Raw genomic sequence first — 15189 nt, forward strand, 5'->3', positions numbered from 1 at the left:
ATAACAGACCATTATCAAATGTCAATACCGTTTATTATGCTATATAAGCACATGTATAGAAACATGTATATATACATATGTTTATATAAAATGTATATAAACATGTGTCGCCCAAGCTCAGCCCTCAAAATTTGAGGCTCAAACTTAAAATCTATTGTTACGAAATTTAGTACATACTAATTTCGTATATACGTGAAGCGAAAAGCGGCAGCCTTTAATTATATATTATAAATAATACATATCTGGCAACATTTTGCGAGAACATCTGCTTGACTTCGATTGGCAAACCAAAATAATTATTTTTTGTTACATAAATTTTCTTTTTTTTTTTTTTTTGTGGATTTTCACTTTCATTATAAACTTTTTTTTTCTTGTTTTTGATGTAATTAATTTGTTGCATTTGTTGTTGGCTTGAACAAATAAATTATAGCTAAATATAATGACCATGTTGCCAGCAAATTACATTTGGCATTTGACTTTCATTTTGCTGTTCGTGTGTAGCACCATAGCTAAAACGTTTTTATCTTCGCCATTTTCTGTTTGTTTTATGGCTATAATATTTCATGGCAAGTCCATAAGAGTCTTTAACCCATAAACGGCTAGAAACGTGCGCATAATAACTAAAGTTCTAAGAACTTTTATGTTTTTCTTATGCGCTTGCAAGCAACATGTTGCTTATGCATGTTGCTTATGCATGTTGCTGCATACATTTCCACTTCAGACACACACACAAACAAAACCATTTGTGTTTATCCAAGCCCATCCGGCGCTTCAATGCATTTCTGCTCTCTCCCGCTCTTACTCATTCTCTCTTTGCAATTATTACCCATCCCAAACGAAAAACAAAACCCACATGCAAAACGCAACTTCACTTCTAATTGGAAACTCGTTTTGTTGCGCGCTGCCTACTCGAAATGAGCAGCGCAGCAAGTGGAACTAGTTCGCCCAGACAGTGTCGCCCACAGCTCAGCAGCAAAACTTCAAAATCAACCCACACATGCACACACGCTCACCTACGTTGTTGAGAGAGCGAGCAGCACCATCTGCTTTGCACCCACGCTGCGCTGGCTGGCTAACAAAATGAGTGAGTGAAAAAGTAAATGAAAAGAGCGTGAGCTCGAGAGCGAGAGTATATGCTATGTTGCTAGCCACGCAGCACAATGTTGCGTGGTAGTTAGAATGTTGCTAAGCGTAAGTGCGTTTTGCATTGTTATTGTATTGTATATTATTATATTTAATATTATTTTACTACAAAGTTTGATAAGACCATAATTAATTATAGATTGTTTTTATAATATTTCTATGATTCGCTCTTTTTACATTTACTATGGTAAGCATCAAATGTTGCCAGTACTTTGCCGGCTGCTGTTATTATTGTTGCTTGCGCTCAGGCACTTCGCTTGATCTCCGACTCTGTGAGGGAGAGCGAGAGAGCCGGAACTCGAGTGTATGTGTGAGCGCTAGCAAGCAGTTCGTTCACTTGCTTATGGCTAGCCCTCGACGCTAGCAGCGCTACTCCATTCAGTTGTGCTCGCAACGTTGTTGAGTGCGGTTTATTCAAACGGTCGGTTGTTCGTTTGTGTTGATCACGATTAGCGCTCTCATTGCTTCAAATAACTGTTGAAAATCTTATCAGCTTCTTTAGTGCGAAACAAAACTGAAAGTGCATTTTCGACAAGTTTTAATTTGACAGCAAACAAAATAAGAAGTGATTGCGAAAAGCCGTCAAGGGGCTGTTGCACCTGTTTCCTGTCCCAATCGGAATCGATATCATATAGCATAATGCGGCACGTACGCGCCTTTGGCTACGCATAAAAATGTGAAGTGCATAACAAAAGAAGAAGCATAACTACAAAAGAGAGGAAGAAAGAAAACAGATAAACCATAAAACCAAAAAGAAAAACCTACAACTACAATAAACGGCCTTGTGCATTTTTTTAGTGTATTTACAATCCATCAACATTGTTTTTGGGATTACACACACACACACACATACATACACACTTTGGATTATCCCAAAAAAGATCAGAACTTGATTGAACTTTTGAAAGGTAAGTTTTTGGCATTTGGAGCATTCCAGCTGTTAAATGTTCTTAAGTGATCTTGGACTCTAGTTGATGCTGCGGCTGTTGCTTCTGCTTCTTCTTCTTCTTCTTCTGCTTGAAGTAACCCAGTTTTAGTTTTTTTTTTCTCCCAATTGATTTATTGCGATAATTCACTTAAACTTTGGGTTTCCGCTAGAAAGTCTTGCATCTGCCTGTATTTTTTTTTTTTTTTTTATATCTTTTCAGACTTGTTTTTTTTTTTAATTTTATGTTTGATCTGGTTTTTCTTTTCGTTTCATTTGGCGAAAGTTTAGAATTTTCACTAATCAAATTCGAGCTGAAATTTCTAATTGATTTGAGATGGAATTTTCTAGCTGGCTTTCAGCTTTCAAGAGTTGACTGAACCTGCCAAACGGTATTCTTCGAGCAACTCATTTCCGTTTCCCTGCATCATCCTCGGATATCTGAGGTTATCATTAGAATGCAACAATTTCGCGCGCTGTTATAAATGTCCGCTAACTGTTTGTCATTGTCGCTGTCAGTGGATGGGAATGATATGTTCATTACGATACTCCAGTAATACATATTAATGGCCCTTCAGGGCCACACACAAAGCACTCGGCAAAGGCCTTCCCAGCAATTTACAAAAGCAAAGAAAAATGCTGAAATATTTTTGATATGTAAATTTAACTATGATTTTTGTTGCTGTTGTTTTTTCGTTTTTCTTTTTGCTTTGTTTTTATTTTATTTTTTTTTTTACCAAAATGAATCCCTCCGCTAATTAGCTGCGACTCGAATATTTATGAAAGACATAAACTTGATTTCCCGCAGTGTTTTCGATAATGACAAAATAGTTTACATCAAGTCTTTTATATCGAATGATTCAATCGCATCGCGACAAACTCAAAATGCGTAGCTCGTAACGGATTTCCTCTCAATTAAATACATATATACTGACTCTAACTTTATGGATTTGTGTATTTAACATAAAAAATATGTAATTTTCACACGCTTAATATTCCATTTGCATTCGGTCATTAGCTGAAACAAATGTCAAAGTTGTTCTTATCGAGCTCATCTAAATCATTTGCCAAACTTTTGCTTTTCAACAAATTTCCCATAGACTTGTTCATTATTCATACATAAAAGAAAAAACAAGAAACAACAAAATATTCAGAGCTCATCCACTTAGGCAAATGCCTAATTAACGACAAATCTGATTTCTTGGCCAAACTTCTTAATGGCAGCGAGTCGAGGCGAGAGCGAGAGCGAGATAGAAGAGACTAGCTGATACCCTAGATAAAAACAGATATATGAGCTGCATTTGAGATGCTAGCCCATATACCCCATTTGTGTAGGCCATTAAGTGGTATACAGACAGCAGCAGAATATTTGTCTTAATGAACCGAATTGAAGTGCGTCTAGGCTGAATAACGGTTGGGCTAAGCTTTTAAGCAACTAATTTGCCAGCTCATAATGACAAATATGCAGTTAATAATGATATATATATATGGTATATATATTACATATGTCTGCTTGATTACCTTGAAAGTTCACTTTGCCTGGCTTGATTATGAAATTTTCACTAAAAACTTGACAACTTAATTGCAGCAACTTGTTGCTGCTGTTGTTGCTGCTGCTGTTGTTATTGTTGTTGTTGGTGTTGTGGTTGCTGTTACTTGATTTTCTCTTCAGTTGCTAAAGTTCGTCCACCGATTGAACATCAATTGTTAATTGACATTGAATCAATTTCCTGTCTGAGAGTTTTCACTTGAAAAACTGTTGAGGAAAATGTGAAAAACTGCGAGACATTTGAGGATTACAAAATGCAGCTCACGTTGTGCAGCGTTTAGCTGAATAGGTCTCCTGCTCGCTCCTGCTCGCTCCTGTTAGCATTATTTGGCTAATTAAAAATCAGGAAATGCACCCGAACAATGGGCCCACAGCAGGCGAGCTACCCTCGCCTCGGAGTCGTCGCTGCTACGTGAGTTTTACCTGTAGAACGCGCCGAGCCACTGTCAAGTGCGGTTTGTTACGGTTTAGCGCCCTCCCCCGCTCCCCGCTCTGAGGCTGCCGTCCAGGTAGGCGAATTGTTTAAGCGTGGCTTAGCGAAACGTGTTGTCTAGCTTAAGGATATATGCCTCATCTGATTCAGATATTGCCAATGGGAAGCACGTAGTGGCCTAGCGAATCTTTTATTAAGAAATTGTGCAGGAGAGGGATCTTTTAGCCTTTATAGAGTTATTGATTTGAATTGGGTTTTCCATGCGGTTTTCTCGCTTATCGTGCGCTGTAGATCGCGGGGAGCTGTAATTGATATGTGGATTCCTGAGAGTCATATAGAGATCGAGGCAAGATATTAGGAATTAGAAATAAAACAAGTCTGGGTGAGCTAGTCGAGAGTTTCTGACTAGCAGATACCTTCAGAATTTTTGGTATTGAGCCTACGTGCGGAAAATTAAATAAAGTGAGGTCAAGGACAACAATGATAAGCAGGTATTACAGGACGGCATTTGCTCTATAGAGGAAGGTACATTTAATTTCATACAAATAAATTTTCAAGACTAGATTTCTGCTAGAGTTCAGATGGACGATTGACTCATAGACAAATAGAGGAATGGTTGGATGGTACGACAGACGGACGGAAGAACGTATGGACAGTGGATGCTCTAGCCTCAGCTCATTCTACAGATCAAGAAAATTTATACTTTTGCAGAAGATGTGGCTCTCATACATTTTTACAACAAAATTGTGCTCCAAATTCACATTCTGTTGATCTAATAATGTCTTTAATGTCTTTAGTTTAACAATTAATAATATTTCATTTTTAAATTTTTAACTCGTTTTATAATCAATCAAGCTTAGCTCAAATGTTAACTCTTACAACTCTCTGACGTTTTCTATTTTCTATATTCTTGACTTTCAACTGACTTTTTTTGTTTTTTTTTTTTAACGTACATTCCGGAAATTGTCCAATTACCATAAACGTTTACAATAATATTCGATTTTCGTTTGTTTTTTTGTTGTTGTTTTTTTATCGTTTCGTCTATTGTCTCTGGGAACTGCTGTTAGCGTAAAGCCACGCCCGCACATGCTACTAACAGCAGGCAGTAGACAATAGACAATTGTCAATTGTATTTGCATACATATGTGGCTGGCTGTCTGGCTCTTTGTCTGTCTGTCTCTCTGTCTCTGTCTGCCTTTAATGTGTGTGGAAATTGTTGTCATTTCGAGTCGGTCTTTAAATAACAGATTGTCGAATGCCCACTCCGTTTAGCCTCCTGCTCAAACTCAAGTGCCATGAGCAAATTTTGAAAGTGATTTGCAATTCAATAACATTTACAGCTAAATTTTAAAGTAGATTCAATTGGGATTTTTTCTCTCTCTTTAGAAATATATACAGCTATATAGATAAATATATGTATATATATAATTTGTTTATATATCTGATTAGCATTTAGCTCGTTTTCGAAAATTCGCGCGAACTACGCTAAATTACAGCTAAATGCGCGCTTAGTCAGCGCAAATTTTTATACAAATATCGGCCATAATATGCATATCGAGATATTTGTTTATTTATTAATATTTTTTTTTTACCTTTTTGTTTCATGGCAACGCGTCAGCAGAAAAATGTTGGCGCTTTGTCGCCGACGGTTGCTGCTGCTGTTGTTGTTGTTGTTGTTGCTTCTGTTTTTGTTAACAATTAATTTAACAAACAAGTGAAAAAAGGTAACCGAAAGTTATCGGTAAATTGTCTATTTGCTAACAACAACAACAACAACAACAGCAGCAATGTGTTAAATGGCGTGCTATAAAACAATTATGGCGCTCTTTTTATGGCATATTATGTAGAAGTGCTAATCTGATCGAACGTGGCGCATAATCGTCTCAAGCACGAACTGAATATTTGATGTTGATAAAAAAAATATATATAAAGAAAATATATAAAATTAGATTAGAATTAGCAGTTTGATCACTTGAAATGTGGGCTATAAATATGTGCTATATAAAATGGTAATTAAATTCTAATTAAGAGTTATGATCGGTGAACACTCTAGCTGATATTTGATATTTGAATGTAAAATAGGCATTTTCATAGAATGCCAGCTATATATTTATATATTTGACTGTGACTATGACTAATCGATCGTAAAACTATGCCTTCGCGCATTCAAATAGTGAGCCGTTTAGCTCATTCATAAATATTTAAGCCAACAGCAGAGCTTGCTATAAATTATTGATTCATCAATGTCGTGGAATTCCGGCTAAGCTCAAACTAGCTGGGAATTCTATAAAAAAAAAGCCAAGGCGAGTAAAGTTGGTATCTAGTCTCTGAAGCTATTCGAATATGCGTAATTCCCAAATAAAAATAATTAACAAAATATTGATTTCAATTAATAATTTGACCGATCTTTCAGTCTTTAACTCCATTTAACTAAACATGTTTTAAGTAATACACTAAAAACTGAAAATATTTGATATTACTTATAAAATATTGAATGTGAACACGTTTTAAGCACTACACTTAAATTAGTTTATATAAAAGTCTAAATTTATCTAAATAACTTTTTGCCAACAAACGTTTGGAACGTGTCTAGAGTTAGGTGAAGTGAAATTCAAAGTTTAATTAGTTAATAATGAGGTAATTAACAACTTTTTGCGCTAAAAATTGTGAATGGCTGCAAGCAAAGGTTAGTTAACTAAATAAATATTAACTAAGCTTTTAGCTGTTTTACGTGCTATAAAACCAATTTTGATTCATGGCGAGAAAGTGAAACTGAAAACTAAAATTATGATAGTATTTTAATTATATATAAAAATAATATAATGCAGATATAAATATATCTTATTGATAATAATTATTAGTAAAAGTAAATATTTACTTTAAAAAAAGGATAATCTAGAGCTATATTATTCAGATTTTTTCTACAATTTTTAAGACCTTGATTATTTAAAAAAAAAAAAAAATGTATATATATATATGATAAGAATATATTTGAGTTCAAATTTAGCTTAAATAAATTTTCTAAATAATTTAACATAGACAAAATTACAATTTTTCTCAAGTCTTAACAGCAAAGAAAGTTGTAAATAGCTTAAAGACTGAAGCGTCAGAGATATTGAGCTGTAGATTAAATTAGCCGATGGATCTCAGTACAACTCGAAATCTTTGCACTGGTTTGTGTCTTAAGTTTTCCCCAATGTAAAGTGTGAGCTAAAAAAAAAAGAAAAACAGGCGATTGCTGAACACTTTCTAGATTAGTGCTTAAGCGAGACTCTTTAGCATTAATTGTTGTGTCTTTTGCCATCTTTAATGGCTAATCAACTGCAAACGTGAACTTTCATCCGTCAAATGCGACGCTTCTCGGTGATTCTCAGCTCTGTTCATTAGGGTCAAGAGCGAGCAGTCGCTGCTGTTGCTGCTTGGCTTTTGATTTGACCGCACATGAAACTTTCATTGTGGCCCCAGCTTAAAATACGATTAAAGCTCGGCTTTCTACATTACCTTAGCCGCCCTCACCTGGTGGCGCAGAAATAAAGCAACACAAGATAAGAAGACAACAAAAAATAAAAAAAAAGCGAAAATTGTGCGACAAATTCTCACGCCCAACAGCTGCTCTCGAGCTGTAAATGTAAACCGCAAAATGTGAACGAGGCGGAGCAGCTAGCTGCTGATTCCCATTCCGTGTTCCCAGCTGCAAATCCTGACTGGCAAAGGCTAGGCTATCTCGGGGGCAGCGGGCTGTTGTTGCCGCTTTGTGGTATGTGTGGGGCTCTGTTGTTGCCTTGACTTTAATGCACTGTGGGAATGTGCCCAACACACAACTTGATTGACTTGCAGTTTTTGTCCCGCTCCCCCCTCTCTCGCTCACTCTCTCTCTCTCTCTCTCTCTCTCTTGGCCTGTCTCTTCTTTTGCTTGGATTCATTAACTGTTCAACTGCAGCAATGACTCTCACTATCATACTCGCTCCCCCGCTCCTCTCTCTCTCTCTCTGTTGCTCTTTCCCTCTCTGTCGTAATCGATATGCGTGCACCTTAACACCCGTTGTTCATTGTAAGGGTTAAGGCCGGAAGCGCCTCTGTTTAAAAGACTATGTAAACGCCCAAAAAACAACCAAAAACCAAAGCAAATTCCATAAAACAAAAGCAACTAAAGAAAAAAAAAAAAAACTAAAAAAAGCTGTTGTCCACTTGGCGCTCTATTTGAGCGTGATTAATTTCTGCACATCAGTCACTGCCAAGCGGCTAAATGCACAAACACTTGGCACAGACACAGCGCAGCTTGTAAAATACCAAAAGCAAAAAATAACAGACTCAACAAAAAAATGCAAGGATAAACGACTAAAAAATTGTATTTATACTAAACTCTGGGCAATCCCAACTGCATTTTTTTTTCGCCAAGAGATCTTGAAAGTTTTAACAGGGCTTAAACACTTTGGCTTGAAACTGGAACAAGGCAAAGCCAAAGCAGTTGTTGAGAGATTTGATGTACTGGAAATTGCATTTGTTGATTTTCATTTGGAATTAATGTAATTTGCCATTAATAGACTCAGCTATTTATTTTATTTAACTCAATTGAAATGATATATATTTGTTGTATTTAACTTTAAAATATTTTATATTTAAAATATTTTATGTTAATGTTTATTTATTTACATAATAATTTATTTTACGGAATTTTATTTTTATTTCAACATATAATTATATTAAAAAATTTACTTGAATTAATTACTTTTTAATGTTGTTGTATTAATTTTTTATAATTTAATTTTATTATATTTTTTGTTGTTTTATGTTATTTTTGTGAACTTTTGTGGCTATTCTTGAAAATGATTTCAATAATTGCATCAGCGCACTTAAATAATATTTATCTAAATTAATTTTATATGTTTTACAAAAAAAAAAAAAAAAATAAATAAATAAATAAATAAATAATAATAATAATAATAAATAAATAATAATAATTTAGTATTTAGTACTAATTTGCCAATAATTAATATGTATATTAAATTTCATTACATTAGTTTAAATTCAACTCTTAGTAAAAATAATTTAAATTTTTAGATTAAAACTTTTTCATTTTAAGATTTAATTTAAAAAAATCTTCAGTATTTGCTTAAGTATTTCAAGCTACAGCAGGCTAACAGAAACCTGTTCAGTTAGTGTATCTTGGCTTCGTTCTATACAATGTTGACTTTGCATATTTCAGTTTATAGCTTCTTCTCGCACGCTTTGACAAATTAAACAACTTAAAGGCAGTTACTGTTGTTGTTGTTGTTGTTGTTGCAGCCAAGTGACAAGTTGACGTCTTCTTCCTTGGCCCAACACATGATGACAGAGGCGTGAGATATGTCTATATATATATATATTTATATATAGAGAGAGATAGAGAGAGAGGAAGCGAGCAAAGAGCAGGAAGCATATAGCTGTCCAAGTTAGCCACAATCTTTTGGGCCAAGCGCCCAGGCGACTTAATTGTGCGTGCACAAAACATTTTTGCATGAGAGGCGAGCAAGTTTATATCAATTTTTATATCAACTTATCAGGAACTTTAATCTGAGCTCAAGGTTCAAGTTAAATGTAATAATAGCAATTGCAAGTAATTCATATCATTTGCCTTGAGCCACTGCACTGGATGCTGTTGCTGTTGTTGTGGCTGTTGCAGCTCTTCATAATGACACATCGTTCTTTACATTGAAACTTATCTGAAATGAGCTGCTTGAACTCCCACACTGCGACCAGAAATAGTGCTCGAGCTCTATGGAATCTTAAAATAAAATGTAGAAAAAACAACTTAATCGACAGCCAGAGAAATTAATTGTTGACGCTTAAGTGCAGCATATATCTATGCCTATACAAGCAGATATATCTATATATATATATATATATAAATTTATGAACAGTTGCTCTATCTTTTTTAATATGAGCTGCGACCCTTTTGCCAAGACTGAAAACTGTTTTCAGTTTTCCCCCTCATGGCATAACTTCATTAAGTTGCGGCTGAGTTGCTTCAGGTCTTCTTCTTGGAATTCTTGCTCTTGTTTTTGTTGTTGTTTGTATTCCTCAGACACATATGTGGGCTCGCATTGTTGTTGTTCGAGTGGTGGCTGCTCTTAGTATATCTTTTTATTTTGTGTTTCAAATACTTGAAATGTTTTTTGATTTATTCGAACAAATATGCAATTTGTTGCTTTATCTACTCACACAGACACACACACACACATAAGCGATGCAACCTTGTCTCTAATGGCAGCGTTTAGCTCTGGGAAAACTCACCCATTGAAATCACTTTTCCACACATTTTTCACATAATTAAAGGCAGCTGCCCAACTCGATATTAGAGATTGCAGCATTTGTTGGCTTCCAGCTTTTGCCTTGTTGCAATCGTTTATTGACAGGTGAAACAATGCTCGCTGCCAGTTCCATAGAATTTTAGTTTACCTTTTGTAATTGTGTAAGCAAAAAAATCGAAAAAACAAAATAAAAAAAAAAAACGTAGCTCTGAATTTATAATTTCTGCTGAATGCTGAAAGCTTTATGCGATTTTTACATAGATTTCTGCTTCTTCTTGTGTTTTTTAAATATTTATGATGCGGCAACAGTTTTGTGTTGTTTCTATTTTTTTTTTTTTTTTTTTTTTTTTTTTTGGCTGCTGCTGCACCAAATGCCATAAAATATGACAGGCTTTCAATAAAAGTTTTCTGGTGCAGCGCCAGAAATATGTAAAGACAAAATTTATATTTAGCTGCAGCTCTTTAAACTCGTCTGCTGCGAGAGTGCTCTGTAAATGTTGTGCATAATTTGAGAGCGATATTTAATTAATTTCAACAATGTGCTCGAGTCGAGCACTTTTGGCTCAAGCTGTTGGGCTGCCAGGCGGCTGGACCGAGCCGATATGGTTAAATACCCTGGATTGCTTAGATGATGATACTCAAGAATTTCTTCAATTAACTCGTTATTTACCGAATTACATCTGTTTGCAACTTTTGTATCTTTTAGATACATTTGTAATGAAAAGATTCTAATGTATTTGATAGATATTTTTACATTTATCTCTTATTTAAGAACGTAATAAACCTGTCTACAAATACTTTTGTATCTTACAGACACTTTCGTAACTTAATATAATAATTAATTATGATATTCACATTATTCTTATCTATATCACGTATGTACGTGTATATACCCCCTATATATACCCTATGTAAGACATTAAAAATCACTTTTGACGCACGCCCACACACATACAGACGTATGAACATATATAATAAAAAATAAAAATAAAAGAAATAAAAATTGTCAAGAGTCGGCCAGACACCACCCACAAACAGTTGCGCCCAAATTAAAGCAAGCATTAAGTGAAAAACATAAAAAAAAAAAGAAGTAGGAAAAGTCAAAAGAAAAACTGGGAAGATAAAATGAAAATAATTGATTAATTAATTGACAGCAATTGAGTTTAATTGAGTGCCGTATGGTCAGCTCTACAGATTTAATATATATTTTTTTGATTATTTTTCGGTTCTCTCGGTGCGCAGTTTTTAATTAGTTTTCCGACAGCTGCGACTACGGAAAAAGCACATGAGCTTTCCGTATTAACAGTTACTAAATACCAGGTAAAGCCAATTTGTTGTTGCCCAGCAACAACAGCAAAAACAACAACACCGACCAGGTGAAATGCAGCCATCAGACACGTCAACAAGTTGAAAGCGATTTGCCAACGTAATGGCAACAAAAATTGCAGAGGGGCCACTCACCTTAGCAACATCATCCCAGTCAGCCAGAGCAACAATTAGCTACGGTCAGAGCAGCTGCATAGAAACTTTGTTGACAAACGCGGAAAAAAGCGCAAAGCAAAGTCAAAGACCCACAGCATAAGTACCAACAACAGCAACAGCAACAACAGCAACAACAACAGCAACGAAAGCACTGCATAAATAAATGACTAAGCGGCGGCGTCGTCGCGTGCTGCTGCCAGGGACAGAAACACTGCAACGGCAATGGCGACAGCGACGCGAGCAGCGCAGCAGCAACGTCAAAGCGTGACAAATAGCTAAATGTTGTTGTAGTCAGTAGTCGCTGCTGTTGTTGTTGCTGTTGCTGATTGCTGCTGCTTGCGTCTGCACTTGCTCAGCCTTCGCGCATGTTGAGCAACATTTTTCTCTTGCATTCTTAATGGAGTGCAAACAATGTTGCCCGAAACTTGTTGCTGGCCAAACATTTTAAGTACTTATTTGCCTATGTCGTTGGCAACTGTGCGAACTTAAACAAAATTTGAGGAAGAGGTATGGGTAGCGAGAAAGAGAGAGCAAGCCAGAGAGAGGTAGATAGAATATTATAATTATATTTATACAGCAGCCAAGCTGCTGTCGCAGACTCTACAGTCGCAAAGAACTTGCCCATTAGCGCAAAAGCCGCAGTCAGAGCTACAACAAAAGCAACATTTTATAAGAATTGTGTAATTTCATTTGTACTTCATTTCGGTTAGCCAGACCAAAATTTGGCGGCACCAGCAAAAAGTGACCAAAAGAAAACAAGAAAAAGAAACAGCCAAAAAGAAGAAGAAGAAAAAAACAATGCTATGAAAATAGGAATTCGTTTTTTTTGCGCCTGCCCTCTCGGAAAACTGAAAACTAGTTTAGTTTAATTCGCAGTTGGTCCGCCGTAATTCCCAAGAAATCAGCAAAAAAGTCAAAACAGAAAAAAAAAGCCAAACCAAAACAGAAGCTCATTAAAATGCGCAGTAAATTCTTCCATTTTTTTTTTTTTTTTGTAACATCTTCTGATTTATGAGCACACATAATAATAAATATATATAAATAGAAGTTATATAAAAAACAAATCAACAAAAAAGTGAACTTCCTGTCGTTGATTTGTTGTTGTTGTTGTCGTTATTGTTGTTGTTGCCCACTCATGCCCACAAAATTTGTGACGCGTCTCTTGACAAATGAATGTTTCGCATTCTGTTAAGATTCGAGAAATGTTCTTTAACGACTTTTCCTATTGACGACAGGAAGTCAATTCACCTGACTCGAAAGGAATTTGTACTCGACTCGTTAGCTAATTGTTGATGTGGCTCGGACACTGGGAGCTGCTCAATGATTGGCATTATAGATGCCGGATTATGAGCTATGAAATTTTATAGTACTACATAAAAGAGAGTCAGAGAAATTGTGTGAAATAGTTCTGAGAAGAACCAATCAATTGTTGGTGTTGAATAAAAACAGGTGTACAAAAGCCGAAATGAAGAATCGTAAATACATTGATACAATAAGTGACATAATAAAATTAGTTAGAAATTATAGAGAACTGGGGAAAAGTTGCAAATCATGGAGCAAATCAAAGCTGAAAATGAAAGTAATATAATGACATTACTTGGAAATGAGAATGGAATTTATGAGAAATGGAATATGACTACCAATTTCTAGCTAATACTGAATATAATAGTATATAATAGAGGTATATAAATAGATAATACGAAAACAAAATTTGAGACCATGGGAAAATAATTTAAGCTTAATATAGTTCTATTTAAGAAGAAATATATAAGATATGAAAAAATTTAAAGTCAATCTGAAAAATAATCCTTTTAATTTACCATAACAAATCGAGAGTTGTAGATGTAAAAAGAATTATTTAATAGGAACTACTTCATTTCAGTAATATTTTTGTTCATTTGAATGATTTGAGCAAGATTCAAGCTCAGACCCTTAGTGTCTTTGAACTTTGAGCCAGTTCTTTTGAGCTGATTCAGTGACTAATTGAGCTAGTTTCAGTTATATATACCATCAACTATGATAATGCAAATCCAATTGTCTGCTCCACTTTGGTCTCAACCCAAATGAGTTTACCAAATTTTCCCCATTACTGTTTCCCATTTTCCGACTAAATGGTATTGCGCAAGCTCTTGAACTGCAGTGCTCAACTTGTCAACGCTCTAAGACAATGCTCATAAGTATTTTATAGATAAAGGCTGAGAGAGAGAAAGAGAGAGAGAGAGAAGGAGACTCGCAGCCTACGCTTATCGTGCGCATGCATCAATCTTGAGGCCCAAGACAGCAAGAGCCCCTACCTGGAAAGATTAGACGCTCAGCGAAACGAACAAACACAAAGAGAAGTATTAAAAGAAAGACAAAAAAAAAAAACTCTTTTCACACCTACGAGAGAACCTCAACAACTGTTGTTGCTGTGCCCTAATTGTGGGCGTTGGGCCCGAACAAAAGACTGACTTAAGAGCAGATCTCGTTAGTGCTGACCTCTGAACTGAACGAAAGTGCCGCTGCTACCGCATCCGCTCCAACAACAGCAGCAGCAGCAACAACAACTAGAATCAGCTAGAAAAACCCCCAACCGGAAATCCATAAACGAACTAAAGCAACGCTAAGCCAGCTGGCAAATTAAAATCTTTTGCTCCACATTCGACATTCGGCATTCGACATTCGGCATTGACTTTGATTTTGTGTATCCACAAAATGCACTGCTATCTATTTCCCATTTCCATTTCCATTTCCCATTTCCATTTCTATGCACATGTTCCACTCACAAAACGCACACACGCACATTTCCTACTTCTACCTGCCGGCTAACGCATAGATCTCGGCATGTGAAGCTGCAGCAGCAGCAGCAGCAGCAGAGCGGCAGCAGCTGCCTTCCAGTTCGACTCGGATTTCTCATAGCCAAATTCCCACACTCTATCGCCCAGCTAGCTGCAGCTACAGCTACAGCTATGGGCAAGGACTGCAAGTCAGCTGCTGCGCGCCGCATCAAGTGCATTCATATATATATATGTGTAATATATGAAGTATCTGTTGGCTGGGAACTGGCAGCATATGTGCGTGACCAGATTGTTGTGATGTCGTCTGTCTGTGTATGTGTGTGTGTGTGTGTGTTGTTTTCTTCTTTTCTATTTTTTTTGTTTTTGGCACATTTTCCCATATGGTTTTTCATATTCGTTTTTTTTTTCTGCGCACTGGCAGCTGTCGCGTGGCCATCTCATCATCCAAGGCATGGGAATCCAAAGCAGATGCACTTTCAATTTGAATCTCTATGGAAATAATCATGGCAGTTATCACTAGCATGAAAGGAGATGAGATAATGTAGAAAATACTTGAAAAATACAAAAAGAACAAAGTAATACTGAAGGAA

The 15189-nt window shown here is 35.9% G+C and overlaps 1 protein-coding gene across 2 annotated transcripts in view; it reads left to right on the forward strand.

Annotated features, from left to right (window-relative positions):
- The first annotated feature begins 1507 nt into the window (after positions 1–1507).
- Positions 1508–15189, forward strand: part of rau (RA domain-containing protein rau) — a 33358-nt gene continuing 19676 nt past the window's right edge. Inside the window, exon 1 of one of the 2 annotated variants that reach the window (XM_089463602.1) lies at positions 1508–2051. The gene's annotated coding sequence lies outside the window, so the exon portion shown is untranslated. The remainder of the gene's footprint in view (positions 2052–15189) is intronic. The other variant, XM_018004704.2, reaches the window with a different exon arrangement.

This window comes from Drosophila arizonae, chromosome 3, assembly GCF_054131065.1.
Source record: "Drosophila arizonae isolate 15081-1271.41 chromosome 3, UAZ_ARI_1.0, whole genome shotgun sequence".
Classification (NCBI taxonomy): domain Eukaryota; kingdom Metazoa; phylum Arthropoda; class Insecta; order Diptera; family Drosophilidae; genus Drosophila; species Drosophila arizonae.